General features: G+C 44.2%; 1 protein-coding gene and 1 long non-coding RNA gene across 3 annotated transcripts in view; one reads left to right on the forward strand and one right to left on the reverse strand.

Annotated features, from left to right (window-relative positions):
• Positions 1–20,363, forward strand: part of Rcan2 (regulator of calcineurin 2) — a 158,067-nt gene that overhangs the window by 47,067 nt on the left and 90,637 nt on the right. The gene's annotated exons all lie outside the window — the stretch shown is intronic.
• Positions 3,448–10,544, reverse strand: LOC138827731 (uncharacterized). The gene is made up of 3 exons (XR_011372166.1): positions 10,257–10,544; positions 9,166–9,223; positions 3,448–3,798 (listed from the first exon to the last, which is right to left on the reverse strand). It is a non-coding gene; the product is annotated as an uncharacterized lncRNA (long non-coding RNA).

Below are 20,363 nucleotides of genomic sequence, written 5' to 3' on the forward strand. Positions count from 1 at the left end.
TAAGCCTTTTAACGTTTTCAACGTCTCTGCCTTGAGATATGCACTCAGCCTGAACTTGGCACCACGCAGCCTTTGTACAGCATAGGAAGGGCAAGAACAGATCCTTGGCCTTTCCTGGCATTGACTGCCTTGACTCATTGCTCTTAGCTTTGTTCTTAGTGGAATAAACCTGAAGCATTTTCTTAGCTAAGTTTGGCTGTGAATGGGTTCCCTCTTTAGCTCCATTCATTTGGGTGTCAGAAGCATTTTTAAGATCTTTGATGAGATAGGTTCTTTGGCGTTGGTAAAAAAAAAAAAGTACCTGTGTGTGTATGTGTGTGTGCATGCATGTGTGTGCACATGTGCATGTGTGTGTGTGTGTGTGTTTTATGTGTGTGCATGTGTGCAATACATTCTCTTTTCCTTTCACAAGATTTTCTTCACCTTTCACAAGATGTTCCCTAAGGAGTCTTCAAGAGCCTGCCCTTAGTGCTCACTTCTTTAGAAACACTTGCCTTTGAAAACTTGTATCCATGGACCAGGGAGGGTGACATAAGACTATAATTCCAGTGATTCAGAAAGCAGGGATCTAAAGAGTCCAAGGTTGGTCCTAGGCCAAAAAAAAAAAAAAAAGACTCATATCCAAGGAATAACTAAAGATGGAGCTAACGAAGGGGACAGGGCCGTTTCCCTTGCCTTTCCTGTGCCAATCCCACTCTCGACTCTTGGTCCTCCAATACCGTTGGCTCTCACGCTGACAGCCCCTGTGGCTGGATAGGGCTGGAGCCTCCGGTGCTCGGTGAAGACAGCGCATTAGATGCTGTGCACGCACAGAACCTCCTGCAAGCAGTCACAATCCATCATGCAACAGAAGGCAGACCTGTGTTATTCCCCAAATCAGGCTCGAGTCCCTCGTGATGCTATGTTATAATTAAACTAATGTATTTATGTGTTCCAGTCTATCAAGAATTTTCTGAAGTGTACAGGTTTGGTGACTTTTAATCTCTCCTCTGTTTATCTGTCTGTCTTAACTCAAGAATTCTTAAGAAAAATTAGTTGGAGAAGGAAGAATCTTTTTTTTTTTAAAAAAAATCACTTACAACATTAATGAAGTAGGATAATTTTAACTTGACCTGTAAAATTCTGAAAATTCTAACCCAGGTAATACAATAAAAGCATAATGCTGAGCTGAGCGTCAGTGTCTCACACCTGTAATCCTAGCTGCTCAGGAGGCAGAGATTTCAGGATCATGTTCAAAGCCAACCTGGGCAGAAAAGTCTGTGAGACTTTTATCTTCAATTAACCATAAAAAAAAAACCCCAAAAACCCTGGAAGTAGAGCTGTGGATCAAGTGGTACAGAAGTAACCTTGACAAGCAAAAAGACTTAGGGATAGCATCCAAGCCCTGAGTTTAAGCCCTAGAACCAGCACAGGAAAAAATAAAAGAGAGAGAGAAAAATCCATAATGCTGCTCTCCTCTGTCATGAAACAATTTTTATAAAATTATGTTATTAGGTTTGTGTGAATGCATAGAAAATAATCTCCCATGCATTTTAAAAGGCAGTTTGCTGGCAGGAAGAATATGATGAGCCAGCAAGCTATGTAGAAATGTTCTGGACTGCACAGTAACAGTTTAAGTTCTTTCTCAGTCAAAAAGGCTTAAAGGAGCCAGGGTATCTTCCAAGGTTCTTGACTGCCCCCTGCTGTTTGCCACGTGTCACCAGCAAGCCTCTACATGGAGAATAAATGCTGTGCTTAGAAAAAAAAATCTTGAAATGTCATTATGTTATAAAAATAGAAATAGACACCAACATGAGATTAAATAAAAGAAATTTATTTTTGCCGGGTGCCTGTAATCCTCGTGGCTCAGGGGGCTGAGTAACGGGCCTGGAAAAATTAGTGACGCAGAGAAGTGCTAGAAAGCTCAGTGAAGAGAGCTCATGTAAAACATTCAAGTTATTTGTCTCTGATCTTGTAATTCATGCTACTCAGTTAAAGTTTTAAAGATATCTTATTGAACACCAGGGGCTGTTGGCTTTCCTACTTACTCAGGAAAGCTGAGATGTGAACATTTTGATTTGAAGCTAGCTCAGGTAGACCCTTCTGAGAGACTCTTATCTCAAATGAATCAGCACAAAGCCATACCTGGAGACGTGGCTCAAGTGGCAGAGCACCAACCATGAAGGACAAAGCTGAACAAGAGCTCAAGGCTCAGAGGAAAATAAAATCGAGTGGCACCTTCGCCACTAACCCAGCACTCAGAACTCCATCCCTGGTGTTCAGCGATCAGGAACAAGACAATGACTTTCAGCTTGGAGAAGCTTCTGTTCATCTGACAGCTCCATAGGCTGGTATCTAGCTATGAACTTGTTAATTATTATAATAAAATACGCACCACTTATGCTTGCCATCTGCAACCATTTTGAAGTGTACAGGTTAGGGCATTGAGTATAGATGCACTGGTGTGCAGGCTCACCACCACCTGTGTCTAGAACGATTTCATTGACCTAATCGGAAAGTGTCTGACCTCTGCCTCCCTCAGCCACCCAGCCCCAGGCAGACTCCACCATATTTTCTGTCTGTCTCAATTTGACTCCTCTATACACCTCAGATAAGTGGCATCATTGAGTGTTTGTCCCTCAATGTAAAGGCTTCAAGCTCTTCTGTGGCATAGCAGCTGTCGGACTTCCTTTTCTAACAAAGGCTGAAAAATATTCCACTGTATGTTTTTGCTTTTCCATTCATCTAATAGTAGAATCAATGTAATTTTAAAAATAAGGAAGATCTCATAAGCTCTTCTCTTACAGGTGGATATTTGGGTAGATGAGGGTTAGGGTAAGGGTTCAAGGTCACAGGATTGAGAAATGAATGAGTTGCTGGTGGACAGATTCAGGCCTGCTCTCTCCAAAGTGTGTATTTTCTCTGCTGGACCTGCCCATTGATTGTGGCAGTCATCAAAAAGCACAGACATAAAAAGAACTTTTATGTTCTCTCTATGAAATACACATTTATAAGTAGCTTAAGATTGTATTGTCCTTGCCCACATCGAATATATCTTAAATAACATTATGTATTATTAGGAATGGGCGTTTTGCGTTGCTCAAAGAAGAATTGCTTTTACGATAAGCTTTTCCACACAGTAACACAATCATAGTTCCTCTAAGCTGCTCTTATCTGGAACTTCATCCTGAGTGGACAGTCTATAAATATCTGAAACAGACAGAAGACCCCCTTGTAAGACCTGGGGAGTGGAGGGGGGAAGATCCAGGAATAGTTACATAACTGTTTCTCAGGCATGCCTGTTTGCCTTGTGGCCAGAAGGTGGAGACATACCTTGTCAAATGCCTGGTGCTCTGCTCCTAGCCAGTTGTTTTAGCACATCCCAATCCACATTAGGACTGTGGTTGGTATGTACTATTCAGGGCTCTCTAATGAGAGAAAACCAGGAGAAGATGGATGGATGGATGGATGGATGGATGGATGGATGGATGGATGGATGGATGGATGGATGACAAAAAGGAGGGAGAAAGTGAGGGATGAAAATATATTAGAAAGTTGATTAATGCAAACACAGAGACTGAGAAGTTCCACAATGCAGGGCATACTATCTTCTGCAAACACGGGAATCTGGTGTCCCAGCATGGCTAGGTCTATGTCGGAAGGTTGGAAGGCACCAGAAGCAGGGAAGCTGATGTTGATCTCTGAGTTTGAAGGTTGAAGAATTTGACACACTGCTTGTCCCAGGCTTCAGGTCTTGCATTCAAGAGGATAAACTTAAACTCTGCTGTCATAAGAGCAGGAAAAGAAAGGGTAGCCATTCTAGAAATGATGGAGAGGGGTGAAGAAAGGGAGGAAGAAGGGAGAGAAGGAGTGTGAGTCATCTTTCATCTACCTTCTTGTTCTATCTGGGCCCTCAGCCCATTGGACGACACCTCCCACATTGGGTCAGGCAAAAGCTGCTTCATTCAGCCCATTAATTTAACTGGCATTCTCTTCTGAAGCCCTTTCTCTGGCCAGAAATAACACCTTACTGAATCTCTGGCTGTTCCTTAACTCAGTCAAGTTGACACTAAAAGTAACTATCGCCTGGTAGTGCTCACATCAACTCAAGTCTCCAAGTTTTATGAACTTGGAGTTCCTGGTGTTGTACAGACTCCCTGAATCATGGAAGGATGAATGAATGATGCACTTATGGGAGTTATGGGTGATGTGGTATTGGGGAAAGGATCAAGTATGCTCATGGACACAAATCTCAGTCCGCCTTTCTCAGCTTCCACTGTCATGAGAATGCGGAATGAACGATACAGTCTGGTTGTAATCATCAATATTGTGCATTAGAAATGTGATACCATAGAAACCAATTGCATTCATGAGTTTAACTGCCAATCAAGTTGATTAAATGGTATTTAAAAACCTTGAAAGAATTAATAAACCTTTCAAGGGTGAATAATAATGTAAGAACAAACTCAGGGTTACAATACTTCTGATTTCATTATATAATCCTTCTGTACGAACTGAATGTGGTTTTTTTTAGTTATTGCATTTATGCATGCTTATATCATTTTATGAAAAATAAATTGAATCAGTAAGACTCTGGTTTGGATGAGAACCTTCAGAAATCATTTTAAACCATTCCATTTCTTTGCACAAAATAATTAAAATTTATGTATCCTACCTTAAAGACTCACCAGAGGAAGACAAATGTCTCCTTCACATAAAGCAATACATGGGGAATCTATTTTATTAATGTAATTTAAATAGATGCTTACATAATAACAAATGATCTTAATTTGGTTGGTGCATTTGGATAGGACCCTGTGAGATTTATTGACACTGGAATATCTCCCAGGACCCAGGCTTTTATTTCATGACTGGCCTTAACTCTTCCTTGACTCCTAGAAAGACAAGAGCCAAGTGCTGGTGTATAGCAGACATCCTTGGAAGATGGCCTCCTCCTCCACCCCCCCAGCTGAACAATCACCTTTGGAGAAAAAACAAAGAAAGTTTTATTTAGCGATCAGGCCCTCCAGGCTCACACCTGTAGTCCTAGCTACTCCAGAAGCTGAGATCTGAGCATCATGGTTTGAAGCCCAGCCTGGGCAGCAAAGCTCATAAGACTCTCATCTCCAAATTAACCAGCAAAAAGTCAAAAGCAGAGCTATTGCTCAAGTGGTAGAGTGAAAAAGCCACGTGAAAGCATTAGGCCCTGAGTTCAAGCCCCCAATACCAGTATAAAAGGAAACATTTTATTTCTGTACAAAATCTCTTAGCTAATCTTTTTTTGTGTGGGTTGTAGGCCTGAACTCTGGGCCTGGGCGCTGTCCCTCAGCTCTTCAGCTCAAGGCTAGCGCTACACCACTTGAGCTACAGCACCACTTCCGGCTTTTTCTGCTTATGTGGTGCTGAGGAATCGAACCCAGGGCCTCAGGCATGCAAGGCAAGCACTCTACCACTGAGCCACCTTCCCAGCCCAGCTAATCCTTTTCAGATCCCCCATTGGATCACTCGTTTGGGTAGGTACCAAGTCGATGAGCTGGGCGCCAACTCCATGGGTTGGCTGTCTTGTCCTGGCTGGGTGGTGGGACCCGCACCTCCTCTTAGTCTCTGTACTCAGCATGTGGATGGCGTCGGTCTGTCAGCATTGCTGGGAAACAGCAGCATGACGGAAGGCCTCTAATCGCTCACGCTTTGCTGCTAGCAGGGACAAGGGGGGGGGCCTTCCTGCAGCAAGGGCACCTCATGCAGTTCTTTGGGTAGCTCACAGTTGCTCATCAGTCAGCATCACCCAGAACCGGGCAGAGGGAAGCAAGCACGCATGGCAGCTGTGTGGCCCCACAGAGCAGACTCTAGACAAGTACCTGAGCAAAGTCCTGGGAGTGGAGCGGCGGGGGCTGTCCTGGGGCGCTCTCTCTCTCTCTCTCTCTCTCTCTCTCTCTCTCTCTCTCTCTCTGTCTCTCACTCTCTTTCTCTCTCACTTTCTCTATATACACATGCATATGTAATATCTATGTATATATTATAATAATGTGTAACATTATCATATGCTTATTATAATATATAGTATATACATTATCTATCTATCTATTTTTCGCAGTGTTGGGGTTTGACATTTTACCCCTTGAGCCATGGCTCCAGCCTTTTTTTTTTTTTTGAGAGAAGGTCTCACTTTTTTTTCAGGCTTGCCTGGATTGTGATCCTCCTGTTTTTATTTCCTGACGCGATTTCCCTGTGACTTCCTTACCTGAGACGTCTTTGTGTCACCTAAGATCTTTGTCCAGGAGCTGCGCTGCGTGCGTGGGATAGTGGAGTTTTAAAAATCACAGCAGCAGGTCTTGCTGATGCCTCTAGACGGCTGAGCTCGGTGCGGATGTTCATCTACAGCCACACACTGGGAAGACAGCAACCCCCGCTCCCCACCATGCTGTGTGGAGACCCCTTGTCTCCTTCAGAGCCTGGCACCCTCCTCTCCCCATGTGGGTCTCTGGCTGTGTGCCTTCCAGAGGCCTGGGACCAAGTCCCAGCTCTCTGTTCCTGCCGCTCGGATGATGACGTCTTAGATCAACCTTAGAGGTCTTTGCTGCTCGGATGATGACATCTTAGATCAACCTTAGAGGTCTTTGCTGCTATTTAATTAATTAATCTTTTGGCAGCCCTGGATCTTGAACTTGGAGTCTCACACCTGCTAGGCTGGCACCATAAGGCTGAGCTAGGCCCTCAGCCCTGCGTTTCACGGGCCCTCATTGCATAGACACCCAAGCCTTGGCCTGGCGCTGGAGTCACGGGCCAGCACCGCCTCAGCCAGATTTTCTTTATGGAGGTAGAATGTGCAGGCTTTTCCTTCCCAGCCTGGCCTGGAACTAGGATCCTCCACTCTCAGCCTCCTGCGTTACTTGGGAGGCCAGGAGTGCCCCGCCTCTCCCACTGGAGTCAAGGAGGATGGTCTCCAGGACTGTTTCTGCCAAGGCTGGTCTAGAACCAGGGTCCTCAGCTCCTCAGATAGCTGGGATTACAGGTGTGTATTACTACCAGTGCCCACTTCAGAGCAGGACCTAGTTTAAGGATATTTGTGGCAGATTCCCCCAAGTACCTAAGTGCGTGTCTATTGTTCAGCTCAAACGCCATAATGTTTATTGTAGAGAATCCATTCAGTATGCTAAGGTCATTGTCTCACAAGACAGAGAGGGCACTGCAGAAAATGATAGCCATTTCTATGGCTTCTGCTGTAACTTCCTGAATACCTTATATACCTGAGCCATTCAAGCAAGTAGCCTCCCTATAATTAGAAAATATATCTTTCAGAATGTTCACAGCTGACTGATGTTGGAGCAAAGAACTTGCTAAGAGCAAATATCTCTCTGAGAGTTCATTGTAAGCATTAGTGGGGAGAAAAAAGACCCTGACAGAAATACTTGCTGCTTTCTTCCCTGGACTCCAACAACTGTCCGGGGCCTCCCATCAGAGTCCTCAGGGTCAGGAGGACCCTGCTGAGGGCCGAGCCCAGGCTGGTGGCTTTGGGAGATAAGCCTGTTCCCAGCCCAAGAAAGAAATAGCAACAGACCAAGAAGAAGCTGCCACCATTTAATGAAATTTGGAGCTGTGGATTTATCTGGGAGAATTAGAGAATGGTATCTTGTTTTTCCAACTTCCCCAAGTGTGTTAGAACATCACGGTGCATTTCACCCTATGATTTATTGGTATGCTGTCTCTTGTTGCAAAATGTTTGCATTCAGCTATCATTTACTTTTTGCAATATGCTCAGGGCAAGGTATTCTCTGCAGATGAAAGAGTTGCTGAGAATGTTGTGAAAGTGTGCTTATCCTGGTCTGAACCCTGCGAGACTGCACCGCAAGATGATTTGGGGGACCTCCTTTTTCTGTAGCTATCCATGAGGAAGCCAAGCCAGTGGCATGTTCAGCCATCTGCCAGGTGTCAGGTGTTTTGGATTTCCTGGACTCTGACCTCACTTGGCCACCAAGTTAGTGTTGTTCCAGTTGGGCAACATTTAGCAACTTTGTATCACATCTCAAAACTGGTAGATAGAAAACCAATGCCTTTGAGGTACGCTATGGAAAGCTACTTGTGAACTACCTTGAAGGCCATACCTGTTTGGAGGTTTTGAATGGAATTTCTAGAGTAATTTTGATTCCAATCTGCATTTAGGAATTTAACGTATAACTATAAGATATTTTAGGCCTGTCTACCTTTAGGATAATAAGAATGAGATATCAAGAATTACTTTTTAGCCAGGCTGTGGTGGCTCATGCCTGGAAACATACTTACTCAGGAGGCTGTAATCAGAGGCTCATGATTCAAAGTGAGCCAGGAAAGAAAAGGCTGGAGATTCCATTTACAATTAACTAGCAAAAAGCTAGGCTGGAGGAATGGCTCAAGAGGCTGAGCAGCAGCTACAAGCAAGCAAATGGAGCAAGAGCACAGAGCCTTGAATTCACATTTAGGTGTTCATTCTAGTCACCATGTCTACGGGCTGAACCATATCTCAGCCCTGTCTAGCTGCTAGCACAGCACCCAGGAGATGGTACATCTGCCTTTGGTGGTCCTCTGACCCTCCTCCCTCAGCTTGTAGTCCTACTATGTGACTCACCACTAATCAGTAGTAGGCTCTGAGCCTTCCCAGGTTTCCATATCATTCTACAAAGGCAGTGACTTGATGGAATATTCACTGGAAGGAAATGTTCCAATCCGTACGCTTCTAGGCTTCCACTGACCTTAATTTCAACCTTCTCTTGTCCATAAAAAAATATGATTCTAGAATTATATTAAAAGTGCAGACAAGCAAACACATGGAATAGGTCCAGAATTCCATCAGGTAGCCAAGACATTACTTGAATCTAATTAAGGGAGAAGGACATTCGTGCTACTTGGATAAAGGTGCAGAATTTGCTCCGTTTAAGTGATAAAGTGTTGAAAGGAGGTTATGATGAAAATTGAGCGAAGGTGAACTGTGTAATGCTCAGAGCTGTGAAAGCAAATTCTGACGGGAAGAAATAGGCCCGGGTTCCCGGCTGGCACAGCACACAGAGCCAATGTGAACAGAACCAGCTCCAAGACGATGGTGAGGGCCCTGACCACAGAGCTGTTACTGGAGTAACAGGTGAGTGTGTGTGCCAGGCCTGAGTGGTGGGTCACTGTTTCCTCTGAGAATAGGAAAACAACTTCATAACTCACCGAGATGCCGGGCACCAGTGCTCACATCTTTCATAGTAGCTCTTCAGGAGGCTGAGATCTGAGGATCACAGTTCAAAGTCAGCTTGGGTAGGAAAGGCCAAAAGACTTTTCTCTTCAATGAAATATCGAAAAGCCAGAAATAGGCCTGTGACTCAAGTGGTAGAGCACTAACCGTGAGCAGAAAAACTCAGTGACAGTGCCCAAGCCCAGAGTTGAAGTTCTAGAACTAGTGAGTGTGCACGCACGCACACAAGCAGAAAGATGATGAAATGAGTTGGTATTTCCTTCGTGGGAAACATTGTATATCATTTACCATACAGCATACCTCCATTGCTTTATAGCCATGTTTTTTCTTTTTGTGCCACTACTGAGGGTTTGAACTCAAGGTCTTAAACTGTCACTCATGTCTGGCATTCTACCACTTGAGCCATACCTCCACCTCTAGCCTTTTAATGGTAATTGGAGATAAGAGTGCCTTGGATTTATCTACCCAGGCTGGCTTCAAACCTTGATCCTTGATATCAGCCTCCTCAGTAAATAAGATTAAAGGCCTGAGCTACCAGTGCCTGGCTTTATCTCTATATTCTCACAACTCCACGATGCAGTAAACTTATTATCTCCAGATCACAGGAGCTACGGATTCTGAGGTTCAGAAAAGTTAAATAGTTTCTCCATAACCAATTTGACCCTTGGCTCTAAATACATGAACACCAGCTCCACAAATCCACATTTCCACTGTGCAGTAAACATTAATACTGCATAAAGAGTAAAAACAAAATATTGGGGAGAACTTAGAAGTCATCTGGTTCTGGTTTAAATCCTGTCTCTGGATTGTTTCAGGTTGGTGATGAACTGTTTTGATGGTCTATTGCAAAGATTCCAAAGTAAGACCAAAGCTATGCAATGTTCACAGATCACAAGCTTACTTAGCCCAAAGAAACTTTTATTCTGATGATCAGATGCCATTCTTTCTTTGTAATCTTCCCTGCCCCAAATAACTCCCTTGATGAAAAGATGATGGTAGTAGTTCGTAGGTTCTTTTGTTCAAATGCTTATAGACACCACACTTCCCAGTCCTGTGTTGTACTTACCAATATTTGGGCTGATTCGCTCTGTGGCATCTAAAGCTCTTGGAATCTTTGATTTGGTTCTCTTGAAGTCAAAAGTTGAAGATGGCCAAAGTTTGTTTGTTTTTTCCCATGTTCAGTGAAAGAATTCACCCACTTTTTGACATACCTTGTGCTCTCTTGGGACAGAGTGTCTCCTTTTAGTGACAGTACTTTTTATCTTTCATCAGCAGACCAACAGAGCAGAAGTATATTCCACTAGGGTTTAAGGCAAAGTCCTGAAGACACACATTGCAGAAGTTACTCTTGCTACCTCCTTCCTGTGGGACTGTCCTCCCCATCCCCCCATTAGGGACAGCTGCACAAAGTACAATGACCTTTGCCCCCAGATCTAGGACAGTGACTGCCTGGCGCAGAATAGGTGGTCAGTTGATATTGTAACACGTATAAATGAGCTCTGTGTAAATAGCTGACATTAAATAGGATTTTGCTCATGTTAATAAGGCCCCTCATCTCCTACATGATTGAAAGTGCCTCACACACTTAAATAACTGAGGTCAGCAGTCATGTGTCCAGTAACTCATGTCTCGTTCTAAACTATTAGTTATCCCCTTTTTTGTTTTGGAGGGCTTGCTTCCTCTGAATTAGAGTTTTCAGGTTCTTTATCTCTGCATCCATTCTCTAAAATTAAAGACAAGAGTATCACAAGGTTGAGGGATCCATTTCCCCTCTGAATCTAGTAACATGACCATGTCTAGATTTTTAAATAACACTACACAGCTGTTGATAAGCCCTGGCACTGCAGACAGTGCATACATTTTCGTTATATTTGTTTCCATCAGAAGTAACTTGCCATTTTGTAAAACCTGACATTCATCCCCTGGACAGTTTATCTTTTGACCAGTCATTTACTTGATTGTCTATTGAGAGCTTTTCAAATCTTAATGTTTCTCCCATCCATCCATTCATCCATTCATCCATGCCACCCTGTTCTAGTCCCCACCTCCTCAGCCTCCTGCTGCCACCATCTTTGGTGGTAAACACCATAGGCAGACACCAGGACATCATCCCTGCATTGCCACTCTCCCACCTGCCACAGTTCCTCAATCTGTTACTGTCTTCCATGCTACCATCTTTTTCTGTCAGTACTCTTGTGATTATAGTTTACAGAGTTACAAACCCTCCCCTGTCTTCCAGGTCAGGGTGGAGACAGAGGAAGGGTTCTGTCCATGTTTCAAGGTTTGAAGCACAGCCTCTGGGAACAGAATAGACTGCCCGCTCAAGGCAGGCACACCTGGCTGTTCACTGTGCTAGTCCGGGCAGCGTTTTCCAGCCACTGACATTCCTCCTCAAATGCTCGGAATGAACATGTTGCCGCTGACGCCCTCAGCCCTCACCCTGCTCTCCTGACTCTCAGCTTTAGTAGAGCAGCTAGGCCTTTGAGAGTTGTTATGCACCAGTTGCTCTCTGTTAGTCTTCATAACAGCAGCATGAAATATAAATATCATTATACAGATGAGAGAAAGTATCTAAACATTTTCCTAATTCATCCATCTGGAGCTTTTCAGTTTGTGTCACATCCTTAGAGTTGTTAGAGCTCAGTATGATGGGGTCCAGGAGGCTGTCCTCTCCGGAATACTTTCCAAAGCCCCCTTTTTTTCTGGATGCTGTTCCAGGGTCCCAAAGTTGTGGTTCATTTCAGATAGGTAGCTTAGATCCAGAGAACAATCAGCTTTTCCTTCCTAACAGCCAGGAGGCTCTGCTTCCTATGTTTAGAAACAGGTTAGTTGATTCAACACCGTAAGAGTTCTGCAGCAAAATTCTATTGTGTTTATATACCACATTTTCTTGATCCATTCATCCATTGAGGGTCATCTAGGCTGATTCCATATCTTGGCTATGGTGAATAATGCTACAGTGAACATGGTTGTGCTGGTGGCTTTACTGTAGCTTTGTGAGTTATTGTATGAATGCCCATGAGTTCTGGGTCATAAAGTAGCTCTGTGTTTAGTTTTTTTTTTTTTTGAGGAGCCTCCATACTGCTTTCCAGAGTTTTTGAACAAGATTACATTCCCACCAACAGTGAATTATTAAGAGCATTTGTTGTGTTTGTTCTCTTAATAATGGCCATTCTAACTGGGGTGAGGCAGATAAACAAAGGTAACATGGTTTCCTCCATTTGCAGCAGATAGAATGAGCCTATAATTTCATAAGTAAACATGTTGTTGGGTGGTATGAAAGTGGTTACAAATGAATTAATGAAGTATAATAGACTCCATGGAGAGCTCAAATAGTATAACTTTTTTTTTAATAGAAAGACTAGGTCAAAGCCCAACAAAGTAAGCACCAAGAAAGGGGTACATGCAAGGTGGGGAAGAGGGGTGGATGGATGTAAGGGGGCAGGGATGTGGGGAGAATGAAGGCAAGAATTCAATGTATATACCACAAAATGTAAAAAGCAAGGGAAGGGGTGGGTGGAAGGGGGTGAGAATGTTGATGATGCTGACACTGCTCAAGATGGATTATATTGATAAACTGCTCTGTTAAACAGCACCTCCTTTGTACAACTACTTAAAGATCATAAAAGAACTATAAAAAGAGTTCTGCAGCAAACATTGAACAATCACATTGGTGAGAAAGGAAAGACAAAACATGGTCTCACTTCATTCAGGTCAGACTTTGCTGCCATGTGAGTTTGCACCAGCATCGACAAACTTCCTCCTCTCAGCTTGGAAACTTGTTTCTCTCAGCTTTGGAATTCTGCCCTCTCTTTCCTAGCTCCTTTGGGTCATCCTCTAGAACTAGAGGTGATTTGATTGGTGAAGCCTATCAGATGCGCAGCTTCTCATATGCTAGTTTGTCTATTATGCTTTAGGAGACTTACTTTGCCTAACAGACTATTCTGTTCCAATAGTGTGAGTCAATGTTCATATTAGGTTCAGAGCTCTCTAGACAGTCCAAAAGTGTGTGTGTGTGTGTGTGTGTGTGTGTGTGTGTGTGTGCGTGTGTGTGCGCGCGCGCGTGCGTATCCCATTTTCCAAAAAGAAAACTGCTGTAACCACACTCCTGCTTGGCTGCATAGCTCCTCAAAGTTGATGTCACTGTTATTTTTAAGAAACTTCTGGGCTTCCTGGGTCCCCTGAGGAGCTGGAAGATGACAGATTCTCTGGAGTTGAGCGCTGTTCCTCCTCCAGGCACATTGCGCCATCGATTGGCAGTGCTCAGAGTGTTCTGGTCTTCGTGTGCCTGGCTCCCCTGGGGCTGGTGGGGTCTGCCCTGCGCATCCAAATGGAGCGCCTCCTTTCAGTGCATTCTGCTGGTTCCTAAGACCCACTGACTGGATATTGAGTGTGGGATTGATGTAAACCTCAGGATTTTCCTGCATTTCTCTCCATACACCAGCTCAGACCTCAAGCAGTGAAAACAGCAGTATCCTCCACGAGGCTGGGGCACCCGGTTGGGTGTCCATTCGCTTTGTTGGGCGGCCTCCAGATCAAGTTGTCAATACTGACAAGCATTGGCTGCTTTCTGTCATGTTCCACCCCGTCCCTCTTATTTATTCAGTCATCTGTGACTGTTTATAAATGACAAGCCTTAACTCTTTATTAACATAAAAGTCATGGCATCTACAAAAAGATGACCTGCTCCTCTCTGAACTGGCTTCTTGATTGGCAAACAAATGGTCATCTGCTTATCTGCAAGAAATAATTAACCAATCAGCAGATAGCCAGTACCTGCTCTGTGCCACTGCATGGGCAGGTGCTGTGGGGAAACAAATAGATCCAACTGCAGCTGATGTTTGTCTGGGTGCTCAGGCCATGGAGCCTTCATCCCACAACCATCATTACAGGTGCAACCCAAGATGATGTCATCCAATGAGTGGTCACGTGTGAGTTTGAACTTGTCTTTCTGACTTCGTGTTGTGTGCTCTCAACGAGTATCTGTTCTTTCCTTCCCTCCTTCACCTCTCCAGCTACTCAGATCCTTCTCTTCATATTTATAACTTAACACCATACAGGGCTGGCACGGTTTCCGATCAAGTTGATGCAAAGTCTCCATTGGAAAGCAGGAAGTGAGATGTCCGTGTATGCTGAGAGAGAGTGACAGGTGTGGTGAGGCTCCAGCATGCAGCGGCCCCTGAGCCTCTGAGTTCCACCTTCCTCTCAGCATAGGCGGCTCTGTCACCCCTCAGGTCCCGGCTTCTTCCCATCCAAGCTGATCTCTGGTGTTCGGGGAACACACAGGAGGAATGCAAGCAGAAGAGGGGCCCTGTTTGCTGTGCGTAGTTCCCAAGTTTTATTTCTGTTCTAAGTTACAGCCTAAGAAGACAACACAGGGGAAAACCCGAACAAAAACTTTACTTCTTTTGAAGTGGTCTGTGTCCATCTTTGTGATGAAACTTCCATCTTTCCCTTTTGCTTTGCCTACAGTGAGATCCAGAGTCCGGTGGGAGCAGCGTCTGCTGCAGTGATCTGCTCATGCCGGCCCTTATGGTCTTAATCCTACAGGACCAAGTTCAAGTTCACTGACAAGAGATACAGCTCCGAGGTCTTTAGATGTGTTTTTGAAAGGGGGCAGTGCATAGAGTCCCACTTTTAAATAAACATGAGGTGCTGGCTCTGCTGAGATCTTGTTCTGTAGAAAGGGAGAGGGAGATAAGTATGTGAAGCTGTGTTAGACACAGTCCTGGCAGAGCACCAATCGTGATGGCCACTGCTAACCACACTCATCTTTGGGAACAGGACTGAACGGCGCTAGGTTGCACACAGCAGCACCGAGACCCATTCCAGAGAACAAGCATGTGAGTCGGACACCGGATAAGAAAGGCGTTGAGAGGTGAGAAAACAGACACGAGGGAAGAAATATAGACATGGTCACATGTTGTCCGCCACTTGATCACAAAAATTAAATGGACAGGAGATGTCTATTTCTTGACAGGGAAGATGATATATAAAGTCCAAATTTGTTTCCATGAATTCTGACCAGAATGGAATCACATCCATTGTTTTGTTTTATTTTGGGCGATACTAGAGTTTGAACTCAGGGCTTTTTGCTTGCTAGACAGCTTTTCTACTCTGAAACCATTTCCACCTCTGTCTCCCCCCAACCCCTCACCCCTCAGTCCTCTTTGCTCTGATCGTGTGTCTACAGTAGCATTTTGTTTTTATCCTAGCCAGCCTGGACCACTGTCTTCCTATTTACTCTCCCCATTATCGCTAGGATGACAGGCGAACATCCCCAAGCCCAGACTTTTTTTTTTCTGTTGAGATGGAATCTTGTAAACATCTCCTTAGGTATGAAAAGATGTAAAAGCTCAGTAATACTAGCTCACAGAATTGTTGCAAAGCTTCAATTAAATCACAAACAGAGCCCGTTTCACCGCGTAGCACAGACCCTGGTTACAAAGAGAGGAGTCACACTTGACAGCCCTATCTTCCTTGTGATGACCACCTGATTTCCTCTCATCGGTTTTATGTCTCAGCTGGCTGTGAGAAGATATGAGCATTGCAACCATGCGCTAGTCTTCAGCATTATCTTTGCCAGGGTAATAGAAATGCCCCTGGGCATACTGCCTGGAAGATAATCTTCATTTGGTTATATTCCATAGAGTTCCTGCAAGTTCATTTTGAAGAAGGGCTGGAAGAGGTGGTTCAGGTCCAAGCATATGGAAGTCCTGTACATTTGGTTCTTATTCAACATGCATATTGAAAAAAAAACAGATTTTCAAGACTGTATCTAAAGAACAGCCTAAAATACGATTTGTGCAGGAAAAAGAAGGGGAATCTGTGCCTGTGACAATTGTCCTGGACATTTCCCAAGTCCGCAAGTGTTCTACAAAGTACAGAGGACATGCACCCCATCTTGATCTCCACCTTGAAACTATTCTAAGAGTCATCCTTTCCCCCTTGTCTGCCACCCCTGATCTGTTGGCATCAGGTGTTGAGTTATGTAAACAAGGCAGGCTTCATGGTGTTCATTCCAATTTGGGTTGGATTTTCTGTTATTTGAGGCCTGAAGTATCCTGATAGTGCCACTTGGCATGAATCGATGCTATTTATAAATGTTAAAGAGTTTTTCACTTAGCATTTTTATTCCTCTCACTCAGGCTGCCCTCCGTGTCCAGGCTGTTGAGTAGAACTTTCAGAGAGAGGCCACAAGACAGAGTAGCTGAAGCCTGTAAGGCGCTCCAGCCTGAGCTGGAGACCTGCGCTCGAATTCCCAGAAGTGTCACTGAAAGGCCTTAAGTGACATAACCTAAATTCTTATATAACTTAGAGCAAGCAGGAGCAGAAACTGGCCACATTTGTTGGTGGGAAATTGTCTTGCCCTTCTCCTTTAGGGGTGGAGTAACATCAGACTGGTAAATGCCGAGGGGGAAATTGGACATGTATAGATTAGCTCATCATTTTCTCCTTCTGCTTCTTTATTGAGCCTAGTTGCAGGAAACAGAAATTCCCTTCTATCCCCTACCCTGTCTTGTCTTACCTGAGCAAGCTGTTTTGCAGAAAATTCTCTCCTGGCCTAGTGTTGCTTGTGATTGCATGAAGATGCCTCATGACTCACAACCTTCCCACAGCTTACTGCTATGATTAATGAGTGGCAGTTTCTGCCACCAGCTTATTTTGTTCCCAGCATTCAGTCTACTGAATGCTGGATTCCTGCTTCTCCCCCCCCCCTCAACAACAGAGTAGATTCTCATTATAATTGTGGAATTGTCCCAGAATTCATGGCCTGGGTGCAAATAGTGTGTAAGAATCATGCATCACTAATGAAAATGCTGAAATTGGTCCCAACATGCATCTTTCTATTCACCTTCAGTTAAGATGATTTCTGAGCAAGTGAGTCGGAAGTTCTTTGAGAATGTGTTACAAGGTAAGAGAGTTCTCTTCCAAATGTGCACATGTCCCCCAGGAAATGTCAAAATACACAGATCCTCTCCATCCCCGAGTTCACCCATGTGATCCTCTCAGGTCCTTATCTCGGTTCACACCTCTGAGCTGACTGTCAGAAGGAGCTCAGGGAGCACTGAGTTTCAGTAGAAGAAGAAAGAGTCCACAGAGGGTAGTGGTGGCTGACAAAGGGGACTTCCATGCATGTCCAATGGGGATTGTGGACTAGAGGTTGGGAGCGAAGTGTGGAAGGGCAGGACAGCTGTCCGTCAGGATTATAGCAAGATGCAAAACTATTCAGAAGGTTTAAACAAAACCTCCTCTAGAGGTGGTCATAGGTAAGACAAGGTACCAGGGACCAGCAGTGATATATTCAGGGTCCTTTAAAGAAGGAAGAGCCATGGTGTCACTAGGTCTGGGATCCTCTACAGGGAAGAAGCTGAGTCCCTGAGAAGTGTAAACAACATCCCCCCCCCCCAGCCCCATCCACTCATCTGACAGAGGCTTCCTGTTAATTGAGTTTACCTGAAAATCAGAGCTAGGTAGGGGAGGGAGGAGGGGATATTACATAGAGGCAGCTTTCTGGGAGAGGAGGAGGAGAAAATTGATATTGGATGGAACCATGGCTCGCTGGTGCAGGCAGTTGGGTAAAACTAAAGAAATAAGAAAGGTTACATGAGCAGTCCAGAGGGGAGCCGAAGAGGTCTGGCAGGGTTTAGAGGACCGTGCTGAGGACTAAGTCTAGCAGGAAAGTAATCTGAGGGTGCAAGAACAAAGGGAAGAGAGCCACCCAAGGGGTACCTGCTTCCCTGGGCGATCGGGAGGCCTCCCTGGTGGGCCAGCAGATGGCGCTGGGTTTCCCAGGTGTTCTGCGACACACTTCCAGCTCAGAGTCCCAAGGGTTCTTTGTAAATCTTGTCTGTTGTTTTGGAAAGGAAAAGGGCTCTGGGAAACACAAGGAGCTCTTCTAGTCATTAGGAAGCCAAAGGTTCTTCGTTTTTGCTTTCCAATGTTCGTCAGCACAGCCTGAGTGATTGAAAACAGTTTCCATCTAAAGCGCTGAGTTTCATTTCAGGACTTATTTTTATCACAGCTGATTCATTGCTACCTTCATAATCATTCCTGTTCTAAGCCTAAAATAAAAATACATGAAATTGCATGTCTTCCAGAATCCAAATTGCAGAAGACTAGAAGGCCCGATGCTGTGCCGGCCGGGTGGTTTGGGAACTTGTCTAGTCAGGGAACTAGTCTAGAAGTGTGAGCTCTAATGCCAACTATCCAGAATTCGGTTGCTTAGATGCCTGGCACCATCAAGGTAGCACAGTACATAGTGCATGCGTTAAATAAATTGAGCTAGTATCACTGTGAATGTTTTTGGAGATGAAGAACATCTAAGAAGCAAAATTCCCTGGCCATCTCTTATTTTTTGCACATAAAGCTTTACTGCAATAAAGACTAGCTGCCTAAATGGTGAATTTGTGTAGTTGCCACAGACATCATGTTTCACAAAGCCTAAAATAGTTACTTTCTGCTCCTCAGCAGGAAATTTGTCAACCCTAATCCAGACTAAAAGATAAATAGCTCAATGATACTTGACAGTTACATGTAATTTAGAGTAGTAAGTAAGGCTGAAGAGGAATTTACGAGAATGCAAGCCAAGATAATATTTGATTTTACATATTTGCCATTTGCCTTCCACATGTATTTCAAGATACAGAGATTCATTGGCAGCCATGTAAATAAACGCTGGAAATTAAGGAAGAAAAAAAAATAACAGCAGACAGCCAACCTAGCTTTATGATCTTACCTGAGATTATATGTATTTAAAGACAAGAAAAATTAAATCAGTGATAAACGGTCTACCTTTTGTTTGAAAAGGTTGATGTATAGCATAAATCAGGTTTCTGTGGATAAGAAGCCCAGCAATATGAAGAAGAAAATGAAAGAATGTCCCCCTTGACTGAAATAATGGGCCACCATAATGAAATGATCTAACTTGATCTTGATCTGACATTCTTCATTCATCTTAACCAGCCAAGCCTTTGAAGTTCCATAGCGGCATGATTTTAATACCGGGGTTTTCAGTGCTTTCTAAATAGGCCAGCATCTCATGTAATCTCCAGGCTGTCACTGGGTATTGAGGATATTTGTTGAGAAGAGCAGGTGCTCTTTTGAACCTTCTCTTTTGAAAAATAATAAGCAAAACAAAACCACAAACCAAACAGTAATTCCATCTGATGGAATTACTGAGATATCAGGCCTAGAATTACCCATGACTTGTAAGGGAAAATAACCAAATAAAATGTGCTCTTGCTAGTGCATTCAACTAAGATTGTTTTCTAGTTCCTAAATCATACCAGTGGTCATTTCCTTGTTGACACAGTGGCTTCTCTGCATCTTGAATTCCTCCACAGCCCCTCATGTTAGAAACAGAAGGGGTGTGTGTGTGTGTGTGTGTGTGTGTGTGTGTGTGTGTGTGTGTGTGTGTGTGTGTGGTGTGTGTGTGGTGTGTGTGTGGTGTGTGTGGTGTGTGTGTGTGTGTGTGTGTGTGTGTCCCAGTTTTGTTGAACTCAGGGCCTTGCACTCTTGCTTGACTGGTGTTCTACTACTTGAGCCACACCTCCACTTTTGTCTTATTCCAGCTAATTGGAAATACAAGGTTCATGGACTTTTCTGCTCATACTATCCTCAGACCATGATCCTCAGATCTCATCCCCCACCCACTCCTACCAAGCAGCTAGTATTACAGGAGTGAGCCATCATCACCCAACAAGAAATGTTCTTGCATGCATTTCCCATTTAAATCTGTATGTATTTCTACCAGGATTGAACCGTTGTCAATATTAACAATTGAGAGAACTGGGTCTTATTCCCCCCCCCACCGCTGCCCTGCCATTGGCAGGGACAGGGGACAAGAGAAAGGAAGCCACCGCACAGTGCTGCAGGACACTAATGGATACAGTATTTGAGACAGTCTCCAGTGTCTCAGACCGAGCGAGCTCAATAGGCTGAACAGGCACCTTGAGTTGGATGTAAGTCCGAGGATCAAAAGTCTGTGGAGCTGGGGTTACAAGCTAGTGAGCGCGAGATGTTGCAGGTATTGCAATTTATTACAATCCCTATACAGATGATCCTTGGTAATGGTTGAGGTCATCCCAGAAGGCCATTGTAAGTGGAAAGTGCATTTAAAATATCTGGCTGGAACGACAAATGCTGGAGGGGATGTGGAGAAAAATGAACC

This window comes from Dipodomys merriami, unplaced genomic scaffold, assembly GCF_024711535.1.
Source record: "Dipodomys merriami isolate MVZ:Mamm:240054 unplaced genomic scaffold, mDipMer1.0.p SCAF_16, whole genome shotgun sequence".
Taxonomy (NCBI): domain Eukaryota; kingdom Metazoa; phylum Chordata; class Mammalia; order Rodentia; family Heteromyidae; genus Dipodomys; species Dipodomys merriami.